This window comes from Silene latifolia, chromosome 1, assembly GCF_048544455.1.
Source record: "Silene latifolia isolate original U9 population chromosome 1, ASM4854445v1, whole genome shotgun sequence".
NCBI lineage: Eukaryota > Viridiplantae > Streptophyta > Magnoliopsida > Caryophyllales > Caryophyllaceae > Silene > Silene latifolia.
The window spans coordinates 162,838,827-162,866,311 of NC_133526.1; positions in this window are offsets into that span (position 1 = coordinate 162,838,827).

Consider the following 27,485-nt stretch of genomic DNA (forward strand, 5'->3'; position numbering starts at 1 on the left):
CATTGGCATAGACCCAATTTAGAAGACCGACTGAGACTTAGTTGAGTCTAGGATTCATGCATTCATGCTTGTATGCGAATGACTACTTGCTACGTGATTCCCGTGTTAAGTCTTTTTTTCTTAAATGACTTTTTTTTAAAAAGAAAACCGTTTGTCTTTTTCGAAAATTGTGTCGTGTTCAACCTTTTTTTCGAAAATCCTTAGTCCATTTTTCAAACCCGAACTTTTAAAATTGCTTCTTTTGGAAATAGAATGTTTTAAAGTCAGAATGCTGCCGAATTAGGATTATAATTTTTGACCAAAATAAGCCTCTTATAGCCGGCATGCTGCCCCATTTAAAAGCTCATTTTTAAATTCAATCTTGTTACATTTTGAAATTCAAATGAACCATGTTCCGAACATAACCCAAACATAGAATAGAATTTGAGTTAGTCAGGTGAGGTCTAGCCTAGTTAGGCTTGTGATTGTCTATATTAGTCATGTTTAGCCTTGTCTAAGGTTCAAGTGAACCATGTCTTGTCTAGAACACGACCCAGTTGGGTCCCTCAAGCTCACTCTTGGGTCCGAGTCTTGCATGTGGACTAGTTGGTCAGAGTCAGAATACAAAAAACGTCTACTAGGCTACACTAGACGTTTTCACGAACCTATGAACCATGCTTGGTTTAACCACGGATTAGTCACACCGAGTCGGTGTCAAGTTTATGTCATAAAGTTAGTTTAGTCGAGTCATAGTCCTAGTCAGGTATAAGACCCCCTCCACACGTGAGACCCCTTACAAATGAGCCACCTAGCTCGTTTTCCAGGTCTAAGCCTGTCATTTAGTCAAGTTTGAGTAAATGGTCAAGCCTAAGTCAAGTCTGTTCATTTCTTGTCAAGCCAGTTTAAGTCGAAGACCCGAACCAATTCAATTGAACCTTTCACAAACGAACCACCATGTTCATTTCAAGTCCACCCATGATACGTTGAGGTCCATTTAGCTCGAAGACCCAGATCCAACATCATTTGAACCCTTCACAAATGAACGACAATGTTCATTTCCATATCCAATCTGGTCCAATCCATTTGCACCCCGAGTCGATAGTTAGAGTGAAACCTCTGTCGATTTACAAATAGCGTCGAAACTCTGTCGATTCCTGAACCCGAATCACATAGTTTTTTTTTCCGAAGTCAAAATTGAGTTGCAAAAGTGGGCCAACTTTTTCAAACCGAGCATCTGAGTCGACTCTTGAAAAGAGAAAAGTTCAAGACCAAGGTTAATGCTTATGAGTCGGAATTTGCATTCAAGTCCAAGTCCGAGTCGAGTCTAAGATTTGTTTTTCCTACAACCATTTCAAACTCCCTTTCAATATAAAGTAAATTTATTCCATTTCCACTTTCATCCAAAGCATGAAATCAATTTGAAATGCACAACGCACTCGAAGGGTGCTGTGGACATAGCCCACCTGCGACGCCCAGCCGATCTGCGGGATGCGGCAGCGGTCTTTTTGAAAACCACGCTCGGCGGCGTAAAAATGCTTTCGACCAGATCATTTTAGATCGGTCGGTTTCGTCTCGACAAGGGTCTCGAAACGATGCAAGAGATGTTCGGAGTCGCCACCAAGCATTTGTGGGATGCTTGGAACCCGTTTGAATCCACTTATTACCTAGTTCAACCAAGGCAAAAAGCGGTGTTTGACATAGGTACTAAAGATAAGGAATAGTCCCTCTTTAGCATCCTATCTCTAGAATGACTCTCGTACGCCCTGAATAAGGCCGGCCACAATCCAAAGTTTCTGAGTAAGAGGTGAAGGTACGCATTGGGAAGCCCTTTAATCGGACACCCAATCCCACCCGCGGTAGCGGCCTCTATTGATCGATCTTGGTTGGTTAAATGTAAAAGTTGATAAAACGGGTAAATGCATGAATGCGCATCCAAGGGTTTTAAACCTAACATGTGAGCTTTCTATGTCGGTTGTTTAATCCAAGTATCAAGTATTTGATGTCAAGTTGGATTTAATGTTGATTTGCATGCAAGACGGAAATTAAACATCCATTTACCGAGTTATGTTTATGGTGCATAACGTGATCCATTTGTCTTAGTAAGGCGTTTTGCAAATACGATGTAAAATGGGCAGATTTGTAATATGATCCGTCCTGTATTCGAGTTAACCGAAGTCGGGATCGTCCTGGACAAGTGCTGCAAGGAAACAGGGTCTGCATCAGGCAGCCTATATAGGCGCGAGCCATCAGGCGATGCAAACAGGCCTATCCTGATTTGAAAGGGAAAAAATGAGTGGCCTGTTTAGGCGCGGGTCGACAGACGATTGTAGGACGTCTTCTGACCATTAAAAAGGTTTGTAAAATGATTTGAAAAGAGTGTGTTTGAACTTGTCTTGATTTTCAAAAGGTTGTTTAGACAGGTTTTATGTTGATGTGAAGAACGAGACTTGAATAATCGTCATTATTTTGACAATATTCGATGTCGGTTTCGGTTTTGCAAGCTTGACATGAATAGTTTTGAAAATGATTATGAACTAATTGTTTTAAGTTCATTTGTTTGTAATTAGTCAATGTTTATCATCGTACTCGGGTTAAAATCCGACATGGTATGTAGAACCAAGGATGATTTTGCATTTATGACTAATGCATTTGTTTTGAAAATATAAAGAAATGAAATAAGAGGTTTAAAATGCCTTTTAAAATGTAATTAACCAAATATTATCACCGAAACACGGATTAAACCGTCATGGTATTAGGAACCAAGGGTGAAAAGTGTTTATGGTTAAAAGTTTATCATAAAAATGATTTGAAGTATTTGAAATGGTAAAAACCGATTACAAATATGAAATGAAAATGAAGGGGAAGAAGAGACCAAACACGGCTGGATTAAGGCCTGAGAAGGGCTTTAGGTGCGAGCCTGTCTGCTATACAAGCAGCCCCTGTCTCGGCCAAAAATACGGTTTTGGCTCATTTATCCCATATTTGGACCATGTTATACATGTTTTAGCATGTTATAGTCATGAAACAAATGAAAAACATGATAGAAGAGGATTTTTACACCCTCATACTTACATGCTCGGCTTGAGACGAGAAATCGACGAAAGTGTATCAACTTGTTTGGTCAGAAAACTCGGTTTGAAAACCGTTTTAGCAATGTAAAAGAGTGTTTTAAGTTTAGTGATGGTGTAGTTGGTCGAGATGGTCGGTCAAGTGATTTAATGCACGATGACGGTACCAAACAATGTGTAAGGCATGTGTTTTGGATCGGTAGGTCGAAAACACGTGTCGGTTTGTGACTTGAGAAGTTGAGTCTAGAATTTTAAGGGAGAAATGAGGGGGCGGACACTCGCGTGAGGTGTTATGGTGTGTGAAGGTGGGTATTTATAGAGAAATGGGTGGTTGTGTGCGTTTTGAGCGACGTGGCCGCATGGGCTGCTCGATGAGGCGCGAGCCAATTCGCGGGTCTTCGAGGTGTCTTGTCACTATCACGCAATTGTAATCATGATTTGTTCTATCCTATGTTTTGGATGAACTTGATTTGTACTTGACCATGAAGCATTCCGAGAAATACTTAACATGGAAGTCTTGAAAAGTTTTGTTTTTTGTGTTTGACTCGTTGTTGGAGTCGGGATTTGAATTTTTAAGTCGGTTTTTAGTCCGGTGTCGGTTTTGACTCTAGTTAGTGTCATTGCGACCCCGTCGTCATGCATTAAACACTCCAGGTACTTTTGAAAAGTTTTAAAATGTTTTGTTTTCAAAATCGTTTTAAGTTTTCCGACGTATAGTTTTACACAAACTGTCGATCAAATGCTGCGATTCCTAAGCATGTTGTAGTCCGATAATCATCGGGTGTTTGTTGGAGACTCAACAGATACTGGGTATCTACAGAGCCCCCACTTTGACTGAGGCTTGGACAGAGCAAAAGTCAAAGTATAGCCCCCAGGTCAATCGAAGATTACGACCTGGAGATCGAAGCGACGTCGAGGCGGCTCGAAAGGATTTGGGCCAAGGACATGCTGTCGGGAAGGGCGACACCAAGGTGACTCGGGGGTACGAGTCAAGGACCTGTTGTTGGGAATAGTTTAGAGTCTTTCGACTGTCCGTGCGGGTCGTTTAAAGTCCGTTAGACTACGTACAAAGGCTCGCCAGCCATAATAAGGAGTCGTACCTGAGGCATCTTTGGGATATGTCCTTGAGTCGTTTATTGTCTGCGGAGGCTTGCCAGCCGTGTTACGGATATGAAGGGATCGCCAACCGCGTGCGGATATGAAGGGGCTCGCCAGTCGCGTGCGGATATGAAGGGGCTTGCCAGCCACGTGCGGATATAAGGGGGGCTCGCCAGCTACGTGCCGATATAAAGGGGCTCGCCAGCCGCGTGCGGATATGAAGGGGCTCGCCAGCCACGTCGAATGTATGTTGTGAGGTTCACCAGCCTTGTTGGATGCGCGTGGTGAGGCTCGCCAGCCCTGTTGGATGCGCATTGTGAGGCTCGCCAGCCATGTTGAATGTGCGTTGTGAGGCTCGCCAGCCATGTTGAATGTGCGTTGTGAGGCTCGCTAGCCATGTTGAATGTCGATTGATCGACTGTGGGAAATAGCCGTGTTGGATGGGCCTATTTCGGGAAGTTGTTTTAGTTAGCGGCCTCCGTGAGGAGGTTTCCGATATCCTGTTGGGGAATTTCGGTGTTCATATTGAATGTTTGTGGGGCCAGAAAGGGATAGGCTTGTGAGCCTGACTCCCAGGGTCGGCAGTGATTTTTAACCTCGAAGGGAGATGGCGGTTTTTATTGCCGTTTGTTTTGTAGAAAAAGGACAGATGTGTATTCCGTCGTCTGATGTGTATTTGGGGTGGTCGATTTTAATTTCGTCCTCTCATGTTTTGAGATTTGTGAAGGGTAGTGAATTTCACTATCCCTTTTTGAAGGCTTGACGGTTTTTAATGCCGCTTGTTTGAGATTTGAAAATATTTGTTAAAAACTTCGTGAGAATAGCGAATTTGAATTCCACTATTTTGTTTTTGTATTTGAAATATGGCGGCTTTTAATGCCGTCGTTGAAATTTGTGAAAATAGCGGATTTGAATTTCGCTGTTTTGTTTTTTGTATTTGGAAAATTACGGTTTTTATTGCCGTCGTTGGAGATTTGAGATTTGTGAAAATAGCGAATTTTGAATTTCGCTATTTTGTTTTTGTTCGAGAAATGACGGTTTTTAATGCCGTCGTTGAAGTTTTGTGAAAATAGCAAATTTAAATTTCACTATTTATTTTTGAAAAATGACGGTTTTTATTGCCATCGTTGAAATATTGTGAAAATAGCGAATTTAAATTCCACTATTTTGTTTTTCTATTTGAAAGATGATGGTTTTTAATTCCGCCGTTGAATAATTGAAGTTTGTGTCGGAAATTGGGCCAAAGCCCAAAATTTCGTTGAATAAAGCAGGGAACACCCCAATGAGGCGCGAGCTATTGTGCGAAAGAAGGGGCCTTCCCTGTTTCTAATAATAGACGCGAGAAGTGGCTGCTCTCATTCTCAGTTCATCTTCTTCCCTAAAACCGCGACAATCACAAAAATCGCCATTCTTGGGTTTCTTTTCTTGCTTGACTTTGTCCCATTACTATCATGTCATCTCAAGGTATTGTGGACAATGGGCCACGGGGGCGCTTGGGAAACAAGCGTTTGCATTTGTGGAGTCGCCACCAATTTATTGTGGAAAATTGGAAACCGTTCGAATACCTCGTGTCATGTCAAGACACAAAGTAGTGACATGAACACCAAGAACTCGTTACCCTTAGCATTCTATGTCTAGAATGACTCTCGTGGATGCGAATGAACACGGATGTTCACAGAGATCTTGAGTAAGGGGTGAGGGTACGTATTAGGAAGCTCTTTTGATCGAACACCTAATCCTGCCCGCCTCGATAGCGGCCTCTACTAATGATTAGGGAAAATTGTCCATACTCGATATATTGTCGTTTATATGCATGCAATGCAACATTCATTAGATTAATCTTAGCATGTGAGAATTAATACTAAGTCGGTGAACACGTAATTTAATCATACAATTAAATGTCAAAGTAGGAATTTAGGTTCAATTACATGTGAAGGCATACAAGTGATACAAGAAATACAATAATGAAATTACGATAAAGGAAATTACAATAATTACAATCGAGTTAAATGATTTATGTCAAAAATACATCTAAAACGGATAATTTGAGAAAAAAATAAACAAATTAACGAACAAGAATTAAGGGTGATAATACGAGTAGAAGTCGGTTAATACGTAAGCTAAAACTAAGTCAAGGCAAAACGGGAGTTCAGAGACAGAAATCAACCAGGAACAGGCGCCCTCTGCAAGAAGCGCAGCAGTCGCTGCGTCTCTTCCTTGGCTCAGTTCTGGCTGTGAAGCCAGAATTGCAAATCGTTAATGTTAATTGGTGATTTTAAGGCTTGATTATATTATTTGACTTGGGTGAAAGTGATTAGATGGTTATTTACATGTGATTAATGGTCATGAAAGCAATAAACATGGATGAAACCGATTAATGCGAATTAATTACATGATTAAAAAGGGTTAATTAATGATATGAACAAACTAATTAGGTTAAATATGATGAATTAATGATGGACTAATGATGAATATGATAATAACAGGTAAGAAATATATCAAAGGTCGAATTCCAGAAACTCAATATGAATGAATCGAATTTCTACAACCCGGTTTGACTTTAATGGCAAAAACCCGCAAATATTGGTTATTTCGGATTTGAGTCGAGAATTACGCGTTTAATTAAATATTAATGATGAATATAGGTTACATGTTAGAACTATTATGCTTGAAATAAGAACAAACAATGACGAAGGAAAACAAACAGACGAAACCAACAGAGGACGAAGGAAGAAGAAGAGAAGCAAGAACGGCGGCAACCTCAAGAAAAGGCGCAGCAAGTGCTGCGTCCTTTCCAAGAGGCACAGCAGTTGCTGCGTCCCTTCTCGACGTCTGTCTCCTGTTAATCCGTAAAAAGGGTTTAAATAAAGGGTTTTAGAAATCGGTTTTAATTGTACTTTCGACATAAATCTTACAATATGATTACAACAATAAAGAACAATAAATAAAAGAGATTTACACCCTCAGACTTACATGTTTGACGAAACGAGATGAACTAAGTTTACGATTAGTTATGCTCGACTCGAATGTAGACGAAAGTGCCCTCGTAAGAGGAAAAACGATTAAGATTGATTAAAGTTGATTATGGTGTAGTTGGTCAAATTGGTCGGTCATGCAAACGAGGCTGGTACTCAGAAGGATCCGAGCTTACGTGGTCGAAAGTTCAAGCACGTAGACGCCAAAAAGAAAGAACGTGGTCTAGAATGCAAAGGCAGAAGAGAAGGGCGGACACTCGCGTGAGAAATATGAGGAACGAATGCTCCTATTTATACTAATCACGGAATTAGGGTTTAGGAAAGGAGAGAAAGATCCGGAAACAACCGACTTAGGTTAAACACGGAAATTGGACAAAAAGAAAGCCTTGAGGAAAAGGCGCAGCAAGTGCTGCGTCCCCTGGAAGAGGCGCAGCACTTGCTGCGTCCTTTCCTTAGCGGGTTCCTCATGCGCAAGAAAGCGCGTTTGACAGCCTGTCATTTTTTAGGCATAACTTTCTCTACAAGACTCGGAATAAGGTGATTTCGGTGGCGTTGAAAAGCTAAGAAAGAGATCTAGAACTTTCTGTGAAATAGGCCCGACCCAACAAAGTGGTTATCACCTCGTAAAATGGGCCTAAATGTCGGGTTGTCGTTTTAACTAAATGAAATGCACATTTTGTAATGTAAACTTTTAGTTTAGCCTAATGAAGTGACATGAGACTCAAAATGAGATATAATCTCAACATTTTATGACATCCTAACCTTAGGTAGACAAGCACATTACTTTGACTCGGGATTTGACGGGTTTAGGAATATGAAGACGGTTTTTGACCCGGACTCCAAATGAACTCTAATTACTGCCAAAACGACCGTAATGACACCTAGATGACGACCATGAGGTAGACACAAGTGTTTGAGCGATCACTTGACGATAAACTTACGAACGGTCACAAATCGTTCCGCGTACCAAATATGCGGCCCAATCATCACCGGGTGGTTTGCGGGAGGTGCAGAAATGAGGTGTCTACAGAGCCCCCACTTTGACTGAGGCTTGGAAAAGGCGAAAGTCAAAGTATAGCCATCAGGTCAATCGAAGATTACAACCTGACGACTATGGCGACGCGAGGCGGCTCAAGGGATCTGAGCTAAGGACCTGTCGTCGGGAACATTTTAGAGTCTGGCGACTATCGGGGAGGGTCGTTTAAAGTCCATTAGACTACGTAAGGAGGCTCGCCAGCCATAAGAAGCAACCATACCTGAGATCCCCCTGGGTGAAAGGGGACTGAAGACGCTTCGGGAAAGCTCTTTGGTCTGAAGATAACTTGGTGTCTGAAGGCATTAGGGGGCACATGGATTCTGAAGAAACTTCTTAACACTTCCGAAGGCTAACTTTGAAGGCTATCTCTCTCTAAAGGAAAGGCTGAAGGACAACTCTCTGAAGGACTGAAAGGAGGACTTAATTAAAAATGGGTTATCTGAAGGTTACTGAAAGGATTATCTGAAGTGTCTGAAGAAATAAAGGATTATCTGAAGGGTCATCTGAAGGGAAAAAAACATATGAAGGATTATCTTGAAGGGATAAGGCTGAAGGAGGGATTATCCTGAAAGGGTTATCTAAAGGGATGAAGGATCGCCTGGGGATATCTGCCTGTCTCTGTCCTCAAGCAAACTCTCACTGAGGAATAAAACGATGATTTTGGGAGAAGACAGCAGGACACAGTTTGGAACTGCTGGGATAAATCTGCTTGTGTTCAGCTTCAAACAAATTCCAGAAGGATTTGGGGTCGATGTTGATCTCCATGTCTCGAGAGAGAAGTGACTGTCGGTCATGAACTCTCGTTGGGGAACCTAATCGGGAACTAATCTCCATGTTTCGAGAGGGAATGTCTATCCGTGTACTCTCGCTGGGGGAACATAATAGAGGTGTGTCGAAACACCTGTCAAAGAATATTCGCTCGTTGTGGCAAGCGAGGTCTTGATAAAGTACTGCTTCTGATACTTACCTGCATGGTTAGTAGCCACACAAGAATCCAATCTAATATATGCACGTAAGCAATTATCACATGGACCTCGAATGAGGGAACACATAGGCTTGCAAAAGTCGTTTCTTCATAAAAGTCGTTTAAAACTTGTTCAAAGAAGTTTGTCGTTTATAATGCGTTATACATATTCAAATGGGCTTTAGACGTAGGACTTGACATGATACAGACCTACTAGGACGCGACGTGAAATGTAGACTTAGGTTTGACTGACGCGACACTAACTTAGATTTAACGCGACACAGGGATGACTTTGACAAACTTTGTTTAAGTATGCGCAACCCCTAGCGAAGTGTGGGTGACAATGCGTATCGGTTCCGAAGGTAGAAAAATGGCAAGAATGATGAAGGCATATAAAGGCACGGCATGAGCCATGGATAATCTGTCTACTAGGACTTATTTCACTATCGTCTGCTGTAAAAGAGACCCCTCTTAAGGCACGATGACTTAGAGAATTGATCTAAGATCTTTGTCATTGTTCGGACCGAGCACTAGCTAGAGGAATAAAGGATGGGTGGCATCTTGTAAGAGAAGCCCCCAAGATGAGAAGATGACTCTGGACTTTGGTAAAAAGAGGCTGGGCGACAATAAGGAGCCCTCAGTATAGAGGTGTTGGTTGTGGAAGGGATGTTAATTGAGGCTGGAAGGTTGAAATAGAGGTTAAAAGTTGATGGTTGATAATTGAGGGTGAAAGTTGGGAGTGGGAATGGTTGTGTCCTTGAGGACTGCCTACGTATTCACGTGAAGTGAAATCAAACCAGATCGTAGTTCTGAGGTTTGGTTAATTTTTTTTGGGTGTTGTGGTTGTATCCTTCTTGTGTAAGAAAAGACTGCCTACGTATCCACCTGAAAAGGTGAAATCAAACCATGCTCGTAGTTCAGGTGTGTGCCTAAGCTATGTTGTTAGGACCTTAAAGTGCATGGGTCAGAAGAGTATATTCCTTTGGTGACTCGAAGAATCGATGTAACACCCCCATACTCCAAGTGCCTTACCAGGACCACTCAGGTATGAAGACATTACCATCTCGGTTACCCGAGGATATGATAATCAAATAAACAATGAAGAAACAACGTTTAAATATAAATACTTAGCGAAGAGTTACAATTCTCAAAACCAAACCAAAAGTGTAATACATGTTCTCAAACTGACTGTTCTAACTGAAATATAAATAAACTAATAAGCTACAGCGGAAGACTCCTATCATCATGTCGTGGCAATCCCAGCTATCCCAGTACTCATCTCATACCTGCTCAATATCTGCTCACCATCCCCGAATGGATCACCGCAGGTTTACAAAACAACACCGGGGTCAGTACTAATCACACAACTCAATATATATTAACAGTAAGATAAACAGACAGCTTAACTGTCACACACACACAGTCACACCAATTCCAATCATCTCAATCACTGACTGTCCACTGGACCAGCCCTGCCATTGGGGAACCGCAGCCGTGCCCACCAAATCCCCGCTCCTCATAATGAGAGATAACCCTGTCCATTAATGTGCACATCCCTTCTGTGGCGGGTTCCACAGAAGGCAAAACTAGGGCGTGAAGCCACTCCCGCAAGTGACCTCACTCAGCCGAGGCCACGCCTCGCGAACCATAGACAACGATCACAATCACAATACAATTACTATATCAAACAATCAATCTCAACACATCAATAATCATCCCATTATGGGACTAATACTGAGTAGGAAATCCTACCTGGAAAGCAGACTATCATCAGACGATCTAGCAGCTATCTCAAAACCTCTCCTCTACAAATCCTTCTCCTATCACATAATCACAATCTAACCTTAACAAATCATAAAAACCCCCAATTCCCAAAATTAGGGTTTAACGAAACTTAAAGAAATACTATAAAATTGGTATGTAGATATTACCCTCGACGCAAGGATCACAAAGGTATAAAGAACAATAAAATCCGACCTCTCAAGCTCCGGGATTTGCCAATAATGCGGATGAAGCGAACTACGTAGTTTCAATCTCCTTTTTGACTGAATTAGGTTTATAAAAGTGTTTACTAAAGATGACGACATAATATATATACTAATCCGCGTTATTAACAAAACCCGTCAAAACATAACCCGTCAACCGAGCTACTCGATCGAGTAGCTGAGGTACTCGATCGAGTGCCCCCTTACTCGATCGAGTATCAAGGTTACTCGATCGAGTACCCAACAGGTCAGAAACTATTTTAAAACCGCAACACACCCTTACTCGACAGAGTAAGGCCTACTCGATAGAGTACCCATAGACTCATAAAACCGTAGTATTACAGTCTTACCTCCTTAAAAAGAACTTCGTCCCCGAAGTTCAACCCATACATAAAACAAACCTACCAACTTGACTAAGACACAACTACATAGCTAAGAACTCAAGAACTCGACCAAACATAAAACATGAACTCTTAACACCCACTCCACCAACTATGTTTACTTCCTTAACATGACTCACGATATCGTATCCACCACATATATATCTCTCATGACACCAACTCCATACATAACCAACTACCATCCTCTAACGCTGCTAGCTCCACAATATCATCCACTATCAAATCCAAAATCGAGACACTCATAGACATCAAACGGAATGTTACATTCTATCACCCTTAAAAGGAACTTCGTCCTCGAAGTTTACTTACACTCATAAAATCATCATCCAACTGTCAACACTGGTGAAATATTCTCACACTCCTAAACATCGAACTACTACAAGTACGGTCATGACCTTTAATAAAATCACCCATAACACGAATCAATCTTTTATTCTACATCCAGACTCAAACTTGTAGTTATATTTCCATATGCACAACTATAAAAATCTCTTTTATCGCATCCTACTCCTCTTAAGACAAATGTTACGTCCTCGTAACTCACTAATACTATATCCTTAGTTATATCTTCTCATTATTCTCATCACCATCACATGTCATAGATAACCACCTATACTCTGAACACTCGCCATGCAGATATCCAAGGCTCTCTTACTTAAACAATTCTCATACTTCAATTCACTCGTCAAACCACCTAACCTATACCTCAAAATCTTTAGCTTAACCCAAAACTTCAACTTTTCCACATTACCGCAACATGACATACCTCTCTATATAAACTATATAAAAATCCCATCGTCAAAAACATAACTCACGATCCACACTTGTTACGTACACTCACACTAGCTCCTCAAGTTCTTTTCTTTCATTACCACAAAACTCATACATAACTTAACATGACACCAAATCCCAATACCCTGCACTGACTATCTCAACCAAAGATTATGCACCCTGCATCTTTCAGGTCATTACCACATATGTTTTACGAATCACTTGCCACTACCATGTCTACTAAAGTCTTATCTAGAACAATATCAAAATTACTGTAACAACCTCTCACAACCGTGTCCCATCAACAGAATATCCCTATACCATGACAACAACGAAAACATATACAACTCTATTTTATATCACACTCTACCCTCATTCCCAAACTGAAACTGGTAAGAAACATAAACAAACAAAACGATGGTCAATCTGTCCAAACTGAAACTCACAGGAAACAACAACAAATAAAACAACAATCTATGTATAACTGGTATATACTTCCGAAACTCGAATCATAATCATCCCGCCTACTCCACCACAACCGGTGATGGCATCGCAACACCACCACCAACAGCCACACCGCAGTGCGAAAATACCCGCATCACAACACTAGACACCGTGCCCGGATCACCACCCGAGGCCCCACAACCACATCGATAGTCATCACAACATACATGATCCCATAAACACTGACTCAGAATAACTTCTCAGACAAGAAAAACTTACTCAAATCCACTTTTCTAAATCACAACGCAACATATTTTATGAATTAAACAGATAATAACCTCATGAATATCATCCCCTTACCATATCACCGAATAACATATATCATGAATGCATACAAGTATAACCAGTCACGCCAGATCACTCCAATTATTGCCTTTTTGAATATCATTCAATTAGATTAGCGTACCCAACATGCATTACAGAACATTCAAATACAACTTTATAATAATCACACCATACCACTTCTTGTGAGGTCAAAACCTCACACAAACATTTGTATATATCACAGACCCGTAATCACATCCAACCAGTCAATCCTGATCACGTAAGTTACCACTCAACATAGGTTACCTGTCGCCCGAGTTTAACTCATATGCCCCTCATAACATATTCCCCCATTCGCACAACCATCACTTCCTGCCAAATATAACCATACCATTACTATTCAACTATTAACATCCGCCTCATCTAGCCACATCTTATACCCTCTCACAATCATACACAACAATCAGGTCCCTACCAAATCAACCTCTTTAGAATTGCTACCTTTCTAATATACTATCACTCTTTACCATTAGTCACAAACCATAACACTACCACTGTTCGGACATCAAACCTCTTACACTCATCTCTAAACATCATGGTTTCTTTCCTATCTTTGGTTAACATTCCAAATAACGGTCATCAAATCCACCAACAAAATTTACCTCAACATTATTTTCAACACTATCCTTGACCGTAGCGTCATCTAACTCTCCACCAATATCTCATATCGTGCAGCTACTCTATCAACCTCTTACTCCCTTAATTCCTCAAAGCCCATGAATAATCATGTTGTCCCGAGACTCCTGTATAACCATTAACTTACTTACTCTTGATAGTATCATACATCTCGAAAATTCCTCACTTTTATGTCACATAACTCCGGTCAACATCTTCCTAGTTTTACTCCCCTCATTCTTTTCTTTTACTCTCGGCAAAATTAATTAACCATAAAACTCCTTATTACTTCTTCCTAACTCTTTAGTGTTCCGGTTACTTTCTCATTGCTCCAAGACTCACATCTCATTATTTTATATCGATATCTTCTCACTCTTTCTTACCATGGATTTTCTCTTATTATGGTATCACTCACACTTGCCACTAATCTATCCATAAAATCAACGTTCACTGTTCAAACAATTGCATCTCCTTTGTACCTCTCTAGAAATCAAAATTCCTTTCATACTGTTAAATGCCCAAAGAAATCACATGTAGTTTCACCTCTTGATAAACCAAATCTCCCAAACTTACTCACTGTGTACAAATCTACCTCGCGACATGTCTCCATAAAATTCACTGTATACCACTCTTCTCAACCCCTTTAAAACGAACTTTCACTATATATATCCTTAACCCACACGACTCCTAACTATCTCCCTCCATAATTCTTTACACATCTCAAGCTGCCACTATCCACCTCCTTACTTTCAATCTTTTTATTCTCACGTTCGTTAGACTCACATCATCCCTTGCCCACATTCACTTACTCTTACATTATTAACACACACTCATATCACTCATCTCATCTCAGAAAACATGCTCTATGTCTCAATTAAGCCATAACGATCTTTCTTGTCTTTTTCCACTATCTATCACAACCACATATAACTCATGTCCTCCCACCGAACTCATACTCACCACAGGTGCCACTCACTACACCACAAGATTGGGTAACTTACGCGTCAAGACCAACGTACATGTAAAACAATGTATAAAGAAGCAAAATATCACCTTTGAATTAAACATAATATGCAACGAAGTTAAAAGATAAGCATATGACCCAAAATAGGGGTCACTAGATAGAGTACAGGCCACTCGATCGAGTAAGTGACTTACTCGATCGAGTAGGTGAAGATCAGAAGCACGTAAAACAAATTACCAGGGCCACTCGATCGAGTAAGTGACGTACTCGATCGAGTCCTCCCCTACTCGATCGAGTACCAAGGCTACTCGATCAAGTACCTACGCATTTCTCAGCACTGTCCAGTTTTCGTAAAACAGTCATAACTCACTCATTTCTTGGTCGTTTTGGGCGTGTGACCTATCGTTAGAATCGTAAAAGAACAAGCTATTCCCTCCATTTGGAATCACATAAAAATCATTTATGCATCTCAAATTATAACAGTTTAAAGACAACCTCTTTATAATCGAAAAACACAACTATTGATTTTTACTTCCCAAACGACTTAAACAACCACAAGGTAGACAAAACGACTCAGTACTCATAAAACCAGTATTGCTAATCATATGTTACTATGTTCAAAGCCAAGCAACAACATTCATCATGCACATAGATTATTTAACTTGTCAATCACGATTTACCCACATGCTCTTATTTTATAACTTCACGTACACAATAACATAATATACGACATGAAATCCCCTATTCACATGTTACTAACATAGCAAAAGTAGAAAATCCACTTCCATCACATAAACATGTCCTCCACATGAATTTCATATTCTCATGCAATTCCTTAACTCATCTTTTCAACCAATTCAAAACAACATTATAAACCAACCGTCTTGCAATTCATGTATTCAATCAATGACAATTATAATCATATCATCATTATCCTTCACTACACATCTCACATCCTCCACATGTATACATCCATTGATTCATACAACACCTTACTATATAGATACACAACACACAAAGTATGCACATAGCGATCACGACTCATATCCCTTGTGACCGGTTCAAAATTGAAGGGCGAGTTCACAACTTTAGGACGTCTCCCAAGTCTTTGCATTAGCTCCTACAACTTCTACCCCGGGTTCATTTTAATTAAACTCCCTAGGTTCATTAGATTCATTGGTTACAGGTTTCAGGATCGTCGCTCTGATACCATTTGTAACACCCCCATACTCCAAGTGCCTTACCAGGACCACTCAGGTATGAAGACATTACCATCTCGGTTACCCGAGGCAATGATAATCAAATAAACAATGAAGAAACAACGTTTAAATATAAATACTTAGCGAAGAGTTACAATTCTCAAAACCAAACCAAAAGTGTAATACATGTTCTCAAACTGACTGTTCTAACTGAAATGTAAATAAACTAATAAGCTACAAATGGAAGACTCCTATCATCATGTCGTGGCAATCCCAAACTATCCCAAAGACTCATCTCATACCTGCTCAATATCTGCTCACCATCCCCGAATGGATCACCGCAGTTTACAAAACAACACCGGGTCGCACTAATCACACAACTCAATATATATTAACAAAGAAGATAAACATGACAGCTTAACTCATCACACACACACAATCACGCCAATTCCAATCATCTCAATCACCGACGTCCACCGGACCAACCACCGCGAGGGGGACCGCAGCCGTACCCACCAAATCCCCGCTCCTCATAATGAGCGATAACCCCGTCCATTAATGTGCACATCCCCTTCCGTGGCGGGTTCCACGAAAAGCGAAACTAGGGCGTGAAGCCACTCCCGCAAGTGACCTCACTCAGCCGTGGCCACGCCTCGCGAACCATAGACAACGATCACAATCACAATCACAATACAATTACTATATCAAACAATCAATCTCAACACATCAACAATCATCCCATTATGGGACTAATACTGAGTAGGAAATCCTACCTGGAAAGCACACTATCATCAGACGATCTAGCAGCTGTCTCAAAACCTCTCCTCTACAAATCCTTCTCCTATCACATAATCACATAGCCACAATCTAACCTTAACAAATCATAAAAACCTCCAATTCCCAAAATTAGGGTTTAACGAAACTTAAAGAAATACTATAAAATTGGTATGTAGATCTTACCCTCGACGCAAGGATCACAAAGGTATAAAGAACAATAAAATCCGACCTCTCAAGCTCCGGGATTTGCCAATAATTCGGATGAAGCGAACTACGTAGTTTCAATCTCCTTTTTGACTGAATTAGGTTTATAAAAGTGTTTACTAAAGATGACGACATATTATATATACTAATCCGCGTTATTAACAAAACCCGTCAAAACATAACCCGTCAACTGAGCTACTCGATCGAGTAGCTGAGGTACTCGATCGAGTGCCCCCTTACTCGATCGAGTATCAAGGTTACTCGATCGAGTACCCAACAGGTCAGAAACTATTTTAAAACCGCAACACGCCCTTACTCGACAGAGTAAGGCCTACTCGATAGAGTACCCATACACTCATAAAACCGTAGTATTACAATCGATTTGAGATAACTCCCTCTGATCATAGACCAAAGAGGTATAACTTATTTTGTAAAATTTCCTTGTCATGTGAGCACACCTAAAAGTGGATCCTAAGGATGGATATGGGTATGTCCCGTTCTGAGTAGCAATGTATTTGAAGACTCCGTGTCTGGGTCAAGGTGAAACTGGATTGGATATTTGGAATGTGGAGCTTTGAGATAAGAGGCTTTGATGAAACAAATCTCTGAAGCTTAATTTTGTGGAGTTAAGGCTCGATGGGATTATGGCTTGTAATGTGGGTTGGAAATGGAGTCTCTTGGCTTGATGTAGCCTGAGCACATAAAGGTAGGTTAAAATGACGTGGGATCAAGTTTCCATGTCTTGGCCCTAAAGGATGGGTATACTTGACAAGCTTGAGAGGATTCTCAAAATTCCTAACCATCTCCCTGGAAACGGTCTCGAGAAGGACTTAGGGTGTGTGATGTGTGAAAGGCTAAGTGAGGGTGCTAGCTGACCATCTTGATTGGTGTCTTGATTCTTTATAGACTTCAGCTGTATTCCGTTTAGCATCTAATTTCAGGCTTGTTCTTGATTCAGACTCAGATTCTTGGTCTAGAATATATCTCGGATTTTTGCTCAGATTTTTTATCAGGTTTTTTGAGGATAACTTTGACTTTGGATATTGACATTGACTTGCTTGATTGAGCCTTCTTATTTCGACTCTTTCGTCTTAGATATTGATCTTGGTCATTTCTCTTGATTGAGCCTTTGTCTTTGATCACGACTCATATTGTCTTGGATTTGCTTGTTACCATGGATTTGGGTTAGACTAGCACCTTTGGTGGGAAACGGGTTGGTCTTTTAGTAACAGGTTTGTTTATTGTGGGGAATTGACTTGCCTTCCGTCATGGATCGCTAACAAGGGAGATGGTCTGGATTCGTCCTAGAATCTCTTGAGATAGGCTCGTCCTAGACTATGGTTATATTGTGGTTTCTATTTCCAGACATGGAATAGGTAAGAAAAGAACACGGAGTTTCAGGTCCTGTACAACTTGGAATGGAACATCATTTAAGTGAACTCACAGTAACTGTCATGTGTTGTTGTTCATTTTAAAGTGTCTCAAATCAATTCTTGTTATCACAGGAAAAGGATAAAAGAAGAGATATGATAGAATATGTGGAGTGAAAATTGTATTTTTATTGAAATGAATAACATAGACTCGAGAAGACACGTGACTCATGGGACAGCCCCCAGGTTGTCACTAGGAATGAAAATGGAGAAAGATACTAGAACAAAATTATGGGATAGAAAGCCTAAGACTCGGACTCGGACTCGGAATTTGACTCGATTTCAGATCTAGACTCGTAATCATCGGCCCACGCTTGAACGTTTACTCTTCCAGCAACTGGCTTCAGCATCTAACTTTGAGCATTCACCCATTTGAGCACCTCATCCTCATCATTGGGAACATTGGAAGGATAACAGTCAAGAAGAGTTTCTTGATAAGTGGTATATCCATGAGGATTGCCTAAGCTATCTTGTGGGTTAAAGGTTGAGAGGGACAACCTCCCACTTTCAATCATATCCTGAATGACATGTTTTAATTTGTAACATTTCTCTGTATCATGCCCTTTGCCTTTATGATATTTGCAGTAGGCATTCTCATCCCAGAACTTGGATTTCATTTTTGGGTTAGGCGTAGGTCCTATAGGCTTCAACATTCGTTGTTCCATGAGTCTCTGAAGGGCATCGGCGTATCTAATACCAATGTTGGTAAATTTCCTAGGAGGTGTGCCCTTATTTTCGGAAGCCTTTGTAAATGACCCCGAAGGCTCCATGAGGTTGCCTTTGTTGATTTTGATTCTCGGATGAGAAGAACTAGGAATGGATTGCCCACCTTTTGTTTTCTTCTTAGGACTATCGGGTTGATGGTTTGTTTGGAAACTTTTCATCTTGAAAGATTGGGTCTCGAGCTTCTTATCCATTTCAGCAAATTGATTCCCCATGTTGGAAAGCCGAGAGTTTAGATTATCAAAGGCTCCCTCTATCTTGGAAAGCAGGAGCATTCCACTTTGGACATCGTCCTCCTTCAGCGCTTTGATTTCTTTGTCATCACGAGGACCGAGAAGATGAGAAAAGTCTAGGAACGATCCTTCATCGTATTTAGTGCTGTTAGACCCAAGAGGGTCGGTCCCATCGAATTGCTCCACAAATGGTGGCATTGGAAGCTTGGCTTCTTCGATCATATCTTGGATGGTGTGTTTCAAGAGAAAACACTCTTCAATATCATGGCCTCTACCTTGGTGATATAAGCAGTATTTGTTGCCCTTCGAGAGGTTCACCTGTTTCTCTAAAGGTGGATCCGGAGTCGGTCCTATTGGATGTAGCTTACCTTGGGCAGAGAGTCTCTTCAAAGCATCGGCATAAGGCATGCCTAAATCGGTAAGCACCCTTTGATGCCTCCCAGGTTTCCTTTCAGCTGTTTTCGTCTTTCTAGGACGATGGTTATTGCAAGAGGTAAGCTTTGGATGACCTAGACTAGAGGTTTCTCTAGGTGGTGTGTTCTTTTCCACCATTCCATTCTCGAGGGTGAGGACGCGAATGCTCAAATTTTCCACTGTAGCTTGAACTTGTAGGACCATGGCATAAATGTCTTGAAGAGACACGGTGATTGTGGCTTGAACTCCTTCGTGACTTTGCTAACTGACAGAACTTGCTGGATTCATACTCGACAGAAATGACGCGCATTACACTCGATTCGACATGGGATCTCGCATACCAAGGCAACAAACAAAGGAAAGGACAAAATGACAAATCTAGACTTGACTTGTGAATTCGTGAAATGTCGTGAGCGACTTCTCGTGTTTGAACTCATGGTGTTTGACTTTGATCTTAGACTCGAGTATTGATTTTGATGGAGTGACCCTTATATGATTGACCTTATTGACGGGATTGGTGACACGTGTTAATTCTAGTTCGTGGGTTTAAGACAGACTTGACTCGAGGTTCGGGTATGTGTGTCCCAAACGTGTACTAGGAGAATTCGAGAAACGGATTTTGGAATGACTTTGTGTTAGCCTCGAGTGTGTGAGACTAGGTGTGGAAATGTTTAGCTCCTAATTGAGTTGGGGTAGGGAGTCCAAAATGACGGCGTGACGCCTTAGGACTTGACTTGAATTTTGAAAAGACCCAAAATATAAAAGAAGACGGGTTTATGACTCGACAGAGTTCCGACTAGGACATAGTCGGTTTGAACTTTGACTCTAACTTAGCCCAATTGAATTTACACATTTACATTTACATGTTGGAAAAATATTTTGATTAAAACATTTTTGTTGTTTTTTTTTACTCTCTTTTTTTTACGTTTTTTTTTTTGGTTTTTTTGTTTTTTGGTTTTTTTTTTGAAATGGGTTTTTTAGGCCCGACGTTTGACTCGACATACGGACAGAGTTTCGACTCGGTTTTGCGCTAATCAACGGCCTCTTTTTCGAAATTTTCATTAAAAAAAGGATTTTGATTTTTTACAAAAAACGTCATGGTTTCGTTTAGAAATGGTGATCATGTAAGGTACAAACATTTATACAAGCATTATAACGGGATGCTGAGTGCATTTAAAAGGGTTTTGGTTTAAAGGGTGGGTTACCATACCGAACAATCAAACCCGAAGTCTGTGGAGAGGCTCGTACCGAACAAGAGTAAGGCCGATTCCTAGTCCATTTCCTCAAGTAGTGAAGGTCCTCGATACAAACAAGAGTAAGCATCATGGTATGGATGACGTCAATCGCTATCCATCCTTAGGCCCAAATAAGAATTAGGACCGTTTAGACGGGACGATTGGTCGAATGGGTTAGGTTGGGCCTAGGAAGGCCGAATGAAACGATCTAGGAAGACCGAGTTATGAAAACCGACAATTGTCTTGTACAAACTATTCCCTAACCTAGTTCAAGTTTCACCCTTTTGGCTACACGTAAGTGTATTATCCCCAGCGGAGTCGCCAAACTGTGGACAATGGGCCACAGGAGCGCATGGGAAACAAGCGTTTGCATTTGTGGAGTCGCCACCAATTTATTGTGGAAAATTGGAAACCGTTCGAATATCTCGTGTCATGTCAAGACACAAAGTAGTGACATGAACACCAAGAACTCGTTACCCTTAGCATTCTATGTCTAGAATGACTCTCGTGGATGCCAATGAACACGGATATTCACAGAGATCTGGAGTAAGGGGTGAGGGTACGTATTAGGAAGCTCTTTTGATCGAACACCTAATCCCGCCCGCCTCGATAGTGGCCTCTATTAATGATTAGGGAAAATTGTCCATACTCGATATATTGTCGATTATATGCATGCAATGCAACATTCATTAGATTAATCCTAGCATGTGAGAATTAATACTAAGTCGGTGAACACGTAATTTAATCATACAATTAAATGTCAAAGTAGGAATTTAGGTTCAATTACATGTGAAGGCATACAAGTGATACAAGAAATACAATAATGAAATTACGATAAAGGAAATTACAATAATTACAATCGAGTTAAATGATTTATGTCGAAAATACATCTAAAACGGATAATTTGAGAAAAAGAATAAACAAATTAACGAACAAGAATTAAGGGTGATAATACGAGTAGTAGTCGGTTAATACGTAAGCTAAAACTAAGTCAAGGCAAAACGGGAGTTCAGAGACAGAAATCAACCAGGAACAGGCGCCCTCTGCATGAAGCGCAGCAGTCGCTGCGTCTGTTTCTTGGCTCAGTTCTGGCTGTGAAGCCGGAATTGCAAATCGTTAATGTTAATTGGTGATTTTAAGGCTTGATTATATTGTTTGACTCGGGTGAAAGTGATTAGAAGGTTATTTACATGTGATTAATGGTCATGAAAGCAATAAACATGGATGCAACCGATTAATGCGAATTAATTACATGATTAAAAATGGTTAATTAATGATATGAACAAACTAATTAGGTTAAATATGATGAATTAATGATGGACTAATGTGAATATGATAATAAACAGGTAAGAAATATATCAAAGGTCGAATTCCAGAAACTCAATATGAATGAATCGAATTTCTACAACCCGGTTTGACTTTAATGGCGAAAACCCGCAAATATTGGTTATTTGGGATTTGAGTCGAGAATTACGCGTTTAATTAAATATTAATGATGAATATAGGTTACATGTTAGAACTATTATGCTTGAAATAAGAACAAACAATGACGAAGGAAAACAAACAGACAAAACCAACAGAGGACGAAGGAAGAAGAAGAGAAGCAAGAACGGCGGCAAACTCAGGAAAAGGCGCAGCAAGTTCTGCGTCCTTTCCAAGAGGCGCAGCAGTTGCTGCGTCCCTTCTCGACGTCTGTCTCCTGTTAATCCGTAAAAAGGGTTTAAATAAAGGGTTTTAGAAATCGGTTTTAATTGTACTTTCGACATAAATCTTACAATATGATTACAACAATAAAGAACAATAAATAAAAGAGAGATTTACACCTTCAGACTTACATGTTTGACGAAACGAGATGAACTAAGTTTACGATTAGTGATTCTCGACTCGAATGTAGACGAAAGTGCCCTCGTAAGGGAAAAAACGATTAAGATTGATTAAAGTTGATTATGGTGTAGTTGGTAAAATTGGTCGGTCATGCAAACGAGGCTAGTACTCAGAAGGATCCGAGCTTACGTGGTTGAAAGTTCAAGCACGTAGACGCCAAAAAGTAAGAACGTGGCCTAGAATGCAAAGGGAGAAGTGAAGGGCGGACACTCGCGTGAGAAATATGAGGAACGAATGCTCCTATTTATACTAATCACAGAATTAGGGTTTAGGAAAGGAGAGAAAGATCCGGAAACAACCGACTTAGGTTAAACACGGAAAATTGGACAAAAAGAAAGCCTTGAGGAAAAGGCGCAGCAAGTGCTGTGTCCCTTCGAAGAGGCGCAGCACTTGCTGCGTCCTTTCCTCAGCGGGTTCCTCCTGCGCAAGAAAGCGCGTTTAACAGGCTGTCGTATTTTAGGCATAACTTTCTCTACAAGACTCGGAATAAGGTGATTTTGGTGGCGTTGAAAAGCTAATAAAGAGATCTAGAACTTTCTGTGAAATAGGCCCGATCCAACAAAGTGGTTATCACCTCGTAAAATGGGCCTAAATGTCGGGTTGTCGTTTTAACTAAATAAAATGCACATTTTGTAATGTAAACTTTTAGTTTGGCCTAATGAAGTGACATGAGGCTCAAAATGAGATATAATCTCAACATTTTATGACATCCTAACCTTAGGTAGACAAGCACATTACTTTGACTCGGGATTTGACGGGTTTAGGAAAATGAAGACGGTTTTTGACCCGGACTCCAAATGAACTCTAATTACTGCCAAAACGACCGTAATGACACCTAGATGACGACGATGAGGTAGACACAAGTGTTTGAGCGATCACTTGACGATAAACTTACGAACTGTCACAAATCGTTCCGCGTACCAAACATGCGGCCCAATCATCACCGGGTGGTTTGCGGGAGGTGCAGAAATGAGGTGTCTACTGGTATGTAAATCCTCTTGAATCCATTTGAATTTGTTTGTCCTTTTGTTAATTGAATTAGGGCGAAACCCTAAATTTTCGAAAATTGAATTGGGCGTTTTTGATTAGCCCATTTTCGAGTGAAATTGATGATTGTATTAGGTTAGAAACTTGTTTAGGAGTATATGGGTGCTTTTAGTTTGCATTTTGGTCCCCGTTCCCCGCTCCCTATGCTCGAAAAACGTGAATGAGAGGAGGAAACCGTCTTATTTCACAATGCCAAGTTTGTTTGCTGGAGTTGTGTACCCCACTAGGTTGTATTGTAGTCGGGGAAGACCGTGTTTGCCATATTGAACCTTCATTGGGTGTTGTGGGAAAAATTTTGAGTTTTTGCCTTTTGCGACGGTCTTATGTCTGAAAAAATAAGCGTCTATTTGAGCTCAAATTGAGTCGGTTTGTCTTGAAATGGACCTTAACGGTAGTTTAGGTCACTTTGAGACGTGATTAAATCACATTGTTTTGTTGTGGTCGTATTTTGAATTTTTGACCTGTTTGTACCCGAATTGGCGTAAAATTGCCTTTTTGAGCTTTGAAAAATACCCAATTTCGTCAGGAATTTTTGTTGTTTATTTTGTGGGCCTTGTGTGGGCCTTGAGCTGTTGGGTGGTTTTTTTGAAAATTTTGTTGTTTTGACTCGTCTTTTACTTGAAAAGAAGGGCGAGTCGTTTTTATGCGATTTTTTGTGAAGTGTTTTATTGTTTGGGGTTAGGCGGGTTTGCCCTTGTTTTGTTTTGAATTTACAGGTTTTTTTTTTTTTGGATTTGTCCATTTTGTGCCGTACTAATGCTGAAATTCCGGCTGACGTTTTTGTTTTGTCCGTTCTGGGCCCACTGGGTCCGTTGCTGAGACCTTAGAGGTCCTGTTTGGGACTGGGCCGGTTAGTACTCCGGCGAGTGCACATGAAGCGGTGGTAGAGGACGCTTCTGAGCTTACCGAGGAGGCTGTTAGGGCTGAGGGAGCCACATAGGTTCGTGAGGAGCCCGTTGTTGGGGCTGTTGGTGTTGAGGGAGCCATCAGGGCTCGGAAGGAGCCTGTTGTTGAGGCTGCTGGTGCTGGGAGGGCTCAGACAGGGTCTGAGGCCGGTACCTCTGGACGAAGGGTTAGTACCACTAGGAGGAGGGATCCTTGATCCACTAGACGGGAGCTTCAGAACGTCGTTAGGGTCATTGAGAGGCCTCCTCCCCGTCGCGTGGAGTCTCGAGGGCAGAAGAGACGGAGAGCGGAGACGGAAGCGGATGACGCTTTCGTCGCAGGTTGCGATGTTAGACGGGTTACAGCTTCGCGGGGGTTGAACCTGCGGGCGGCGCCTACCTGGGCTGAGGGTTTTGATGATAGCCTACTGTTGCTGTGGCTGGACACTCACATCTCCTACCGTGCAAACGAGGGTTTGGTGAGTTTACTGCTTTGTTGAGCTCTTGCTGTTTTTGTTGTTTTAGACCTGATTAGGTATTCTGACGCTGTTTGTTTCCAAATTTCAGGAGATTGCTACCATAAGGACTTTCTCAGGCTTCCCGACTTGCTTGGGTTTCTACGATGTTCTCCGGGCCGGTACGAGGGTGTTGATAGAGAGGTCGGCTATAGGGCCATTGGTGGCTGCTTGGCGTGATATTCACAAGGCTTCTATTAGGTCGAACCTGTGTCTGAAACGTGCCATGTTGGACCGTTACTGGGACACGACGTCGTCGTTCCACATGGAGTTTGGGGAGGTCGGTGTCACCTTAGAGGACTTTGCCATGATATCGGGCCTCCCCTTTGGCGAGACGCCTGTTGAGTTCCCGGAGACGCCAGAGAGAGTGTCTTCGGCCGTGATTACGGGTTTGATCGACAATGTTTTGCCCGCGCTGTCTGACATCATTCCTTACCTGATCGCGAACTCATGTGAGGGATCACTTCAGGGGGAGAGTAGTGGGCTTTGTTCCGGCGCCGTTGGCGAGTCCGGAGGCTGAGGCGGAGGCTGACGCGCAGGAGGCGTGGTTGTGGTTTTGGTACTTCTTGGGTACCACGTACTTTGGTGATAAGGGTGAGCGCTTGTCGACCAAGGTACTTCCTTTGCTTGCTGACTTGGACACCTTGGGTCAGTTTGACTGCGTGACGTCGGCTTTGGCGACTTTTATCCGGTACTTGCACGCTGTAGTTCGTCCGGAGGTGATTGGAGATGTGAGTTCTCCTGCTTTGGTTGGTCCCGGCCTCATCTTTGAGGTACGAGCATTTTGGTGGTTTTTTGTTGAATTTGAATTTGATTTTTATTTTGGTTTGTGGTTTGATTTTTTGATTGGTTTTTCGTTTTGGCAATTTTCGAAAAAATTGGCTGATTTGTGATTGCTCTATTTTGTTACAGGCTTGGTTGTACGCTTACTTCGTCCCCCTGCGCCAGGGGACGACTGGTGGCGTTCCTTCGGTTTACCCCGCTGTGAGGGCTTGGACGGTGGCTTGGAAGAAGTCGACTTACGAGGACTGTAGGCGTCGGGTGAACGCCCTCCGAATTGGTGACGGAAGTTGTTGCTTCCTACCTCTTTTGTTTTGTAGAAACAGATAGAGATAGGATGACTAGGTAGCCTAGAAAGCCCCCAGTTAGTTGATTAGCTTTGCCTTGAGTGCAGTTTGTTGGGTAGCCTTGGGAGCACTACACAGGCGTGCCGGCTGCTGTCAGGGAGCGTCTACGACCTCACAGCTCCCAGCGTTTGTAACTTGAGACGGCGATCGAGCCGGTTTGGTACCTGGGCGAGCGTTTAGCTCGTCAGTGCTTTAGCGAGACCTTTGTGGTACCGGTCGATCCGCCTTGGGTGTTGTTCCAGGAGTCGACACCCGACGAGGTTGAGGAGCACCTTCACGGTCACGGAGGTGAGGAGCTGTTGTTACGGGAGGGCGACTACGACACCTTCCGCTTGTCGAGGCTTGCTTGGTACCCGATTGAGGTACGTTTTCCTCCGTTCTTTGTTTTCATTGCCTCTTTTTGATAGAAGGGTTTGTTACCTTTGATGCGGATCCATATTGTAGGGTGTCAACGTGTTGATGAGGACCCAGCCCCCAGTTTTCCCGACACAGACCACCTTTCAGGGGCCGGGTGGTGAGGAGCTACAGCTGCACCTGCCAGAGCCTGCGGCCGCTGAGGTGACCGATGCTGGCATGGAGTGGAGGTTGACGGTTCTGAGGGTGAGTTTCTGATCTGAATACTCTTCCTCGTTTGTATTTTGCCTAGCATTTTTGTTGTATTGAATGACTTTTCTGGTTGTAGGTGTCGACCGCTAATCATTAGGCTTTGTGGCGGATGGCTAACCGGTGGAGGGCACTTGCTGGTGACCTGGCTGCGAGGGAGTCTTGGCTTGCACAGGTACTTTTTGTTGGTTATTTTGTGTGTTTTTGTGTTCCCTTTCACGTTTAGATCTTAACGACTTGTATTGTATTTTGCAGGGTTCTGCGGATCCGGCGGAGCTTGCTCGGGTCCGTACTGAGTTGGACGCAGCGAGGTCGATGATCGAGTCACAGGGGCTTGGGATCATCAGTCGGGACCAAGAGCTGAGGCGTCGCGAGGACGGGTTGCAGAGCCGAGATGCGGAGATTGCCTCTCTCAGGGCTCAGCTAGCTGCGGCGGAGGAGCTTCGCGTAACGATGGAGTACGAGACGTTGGAGTGTTCTCCGGAGAGGGGGGCCAAGCTGGAGGTAGTGTCTGCCTTGGCGGCGA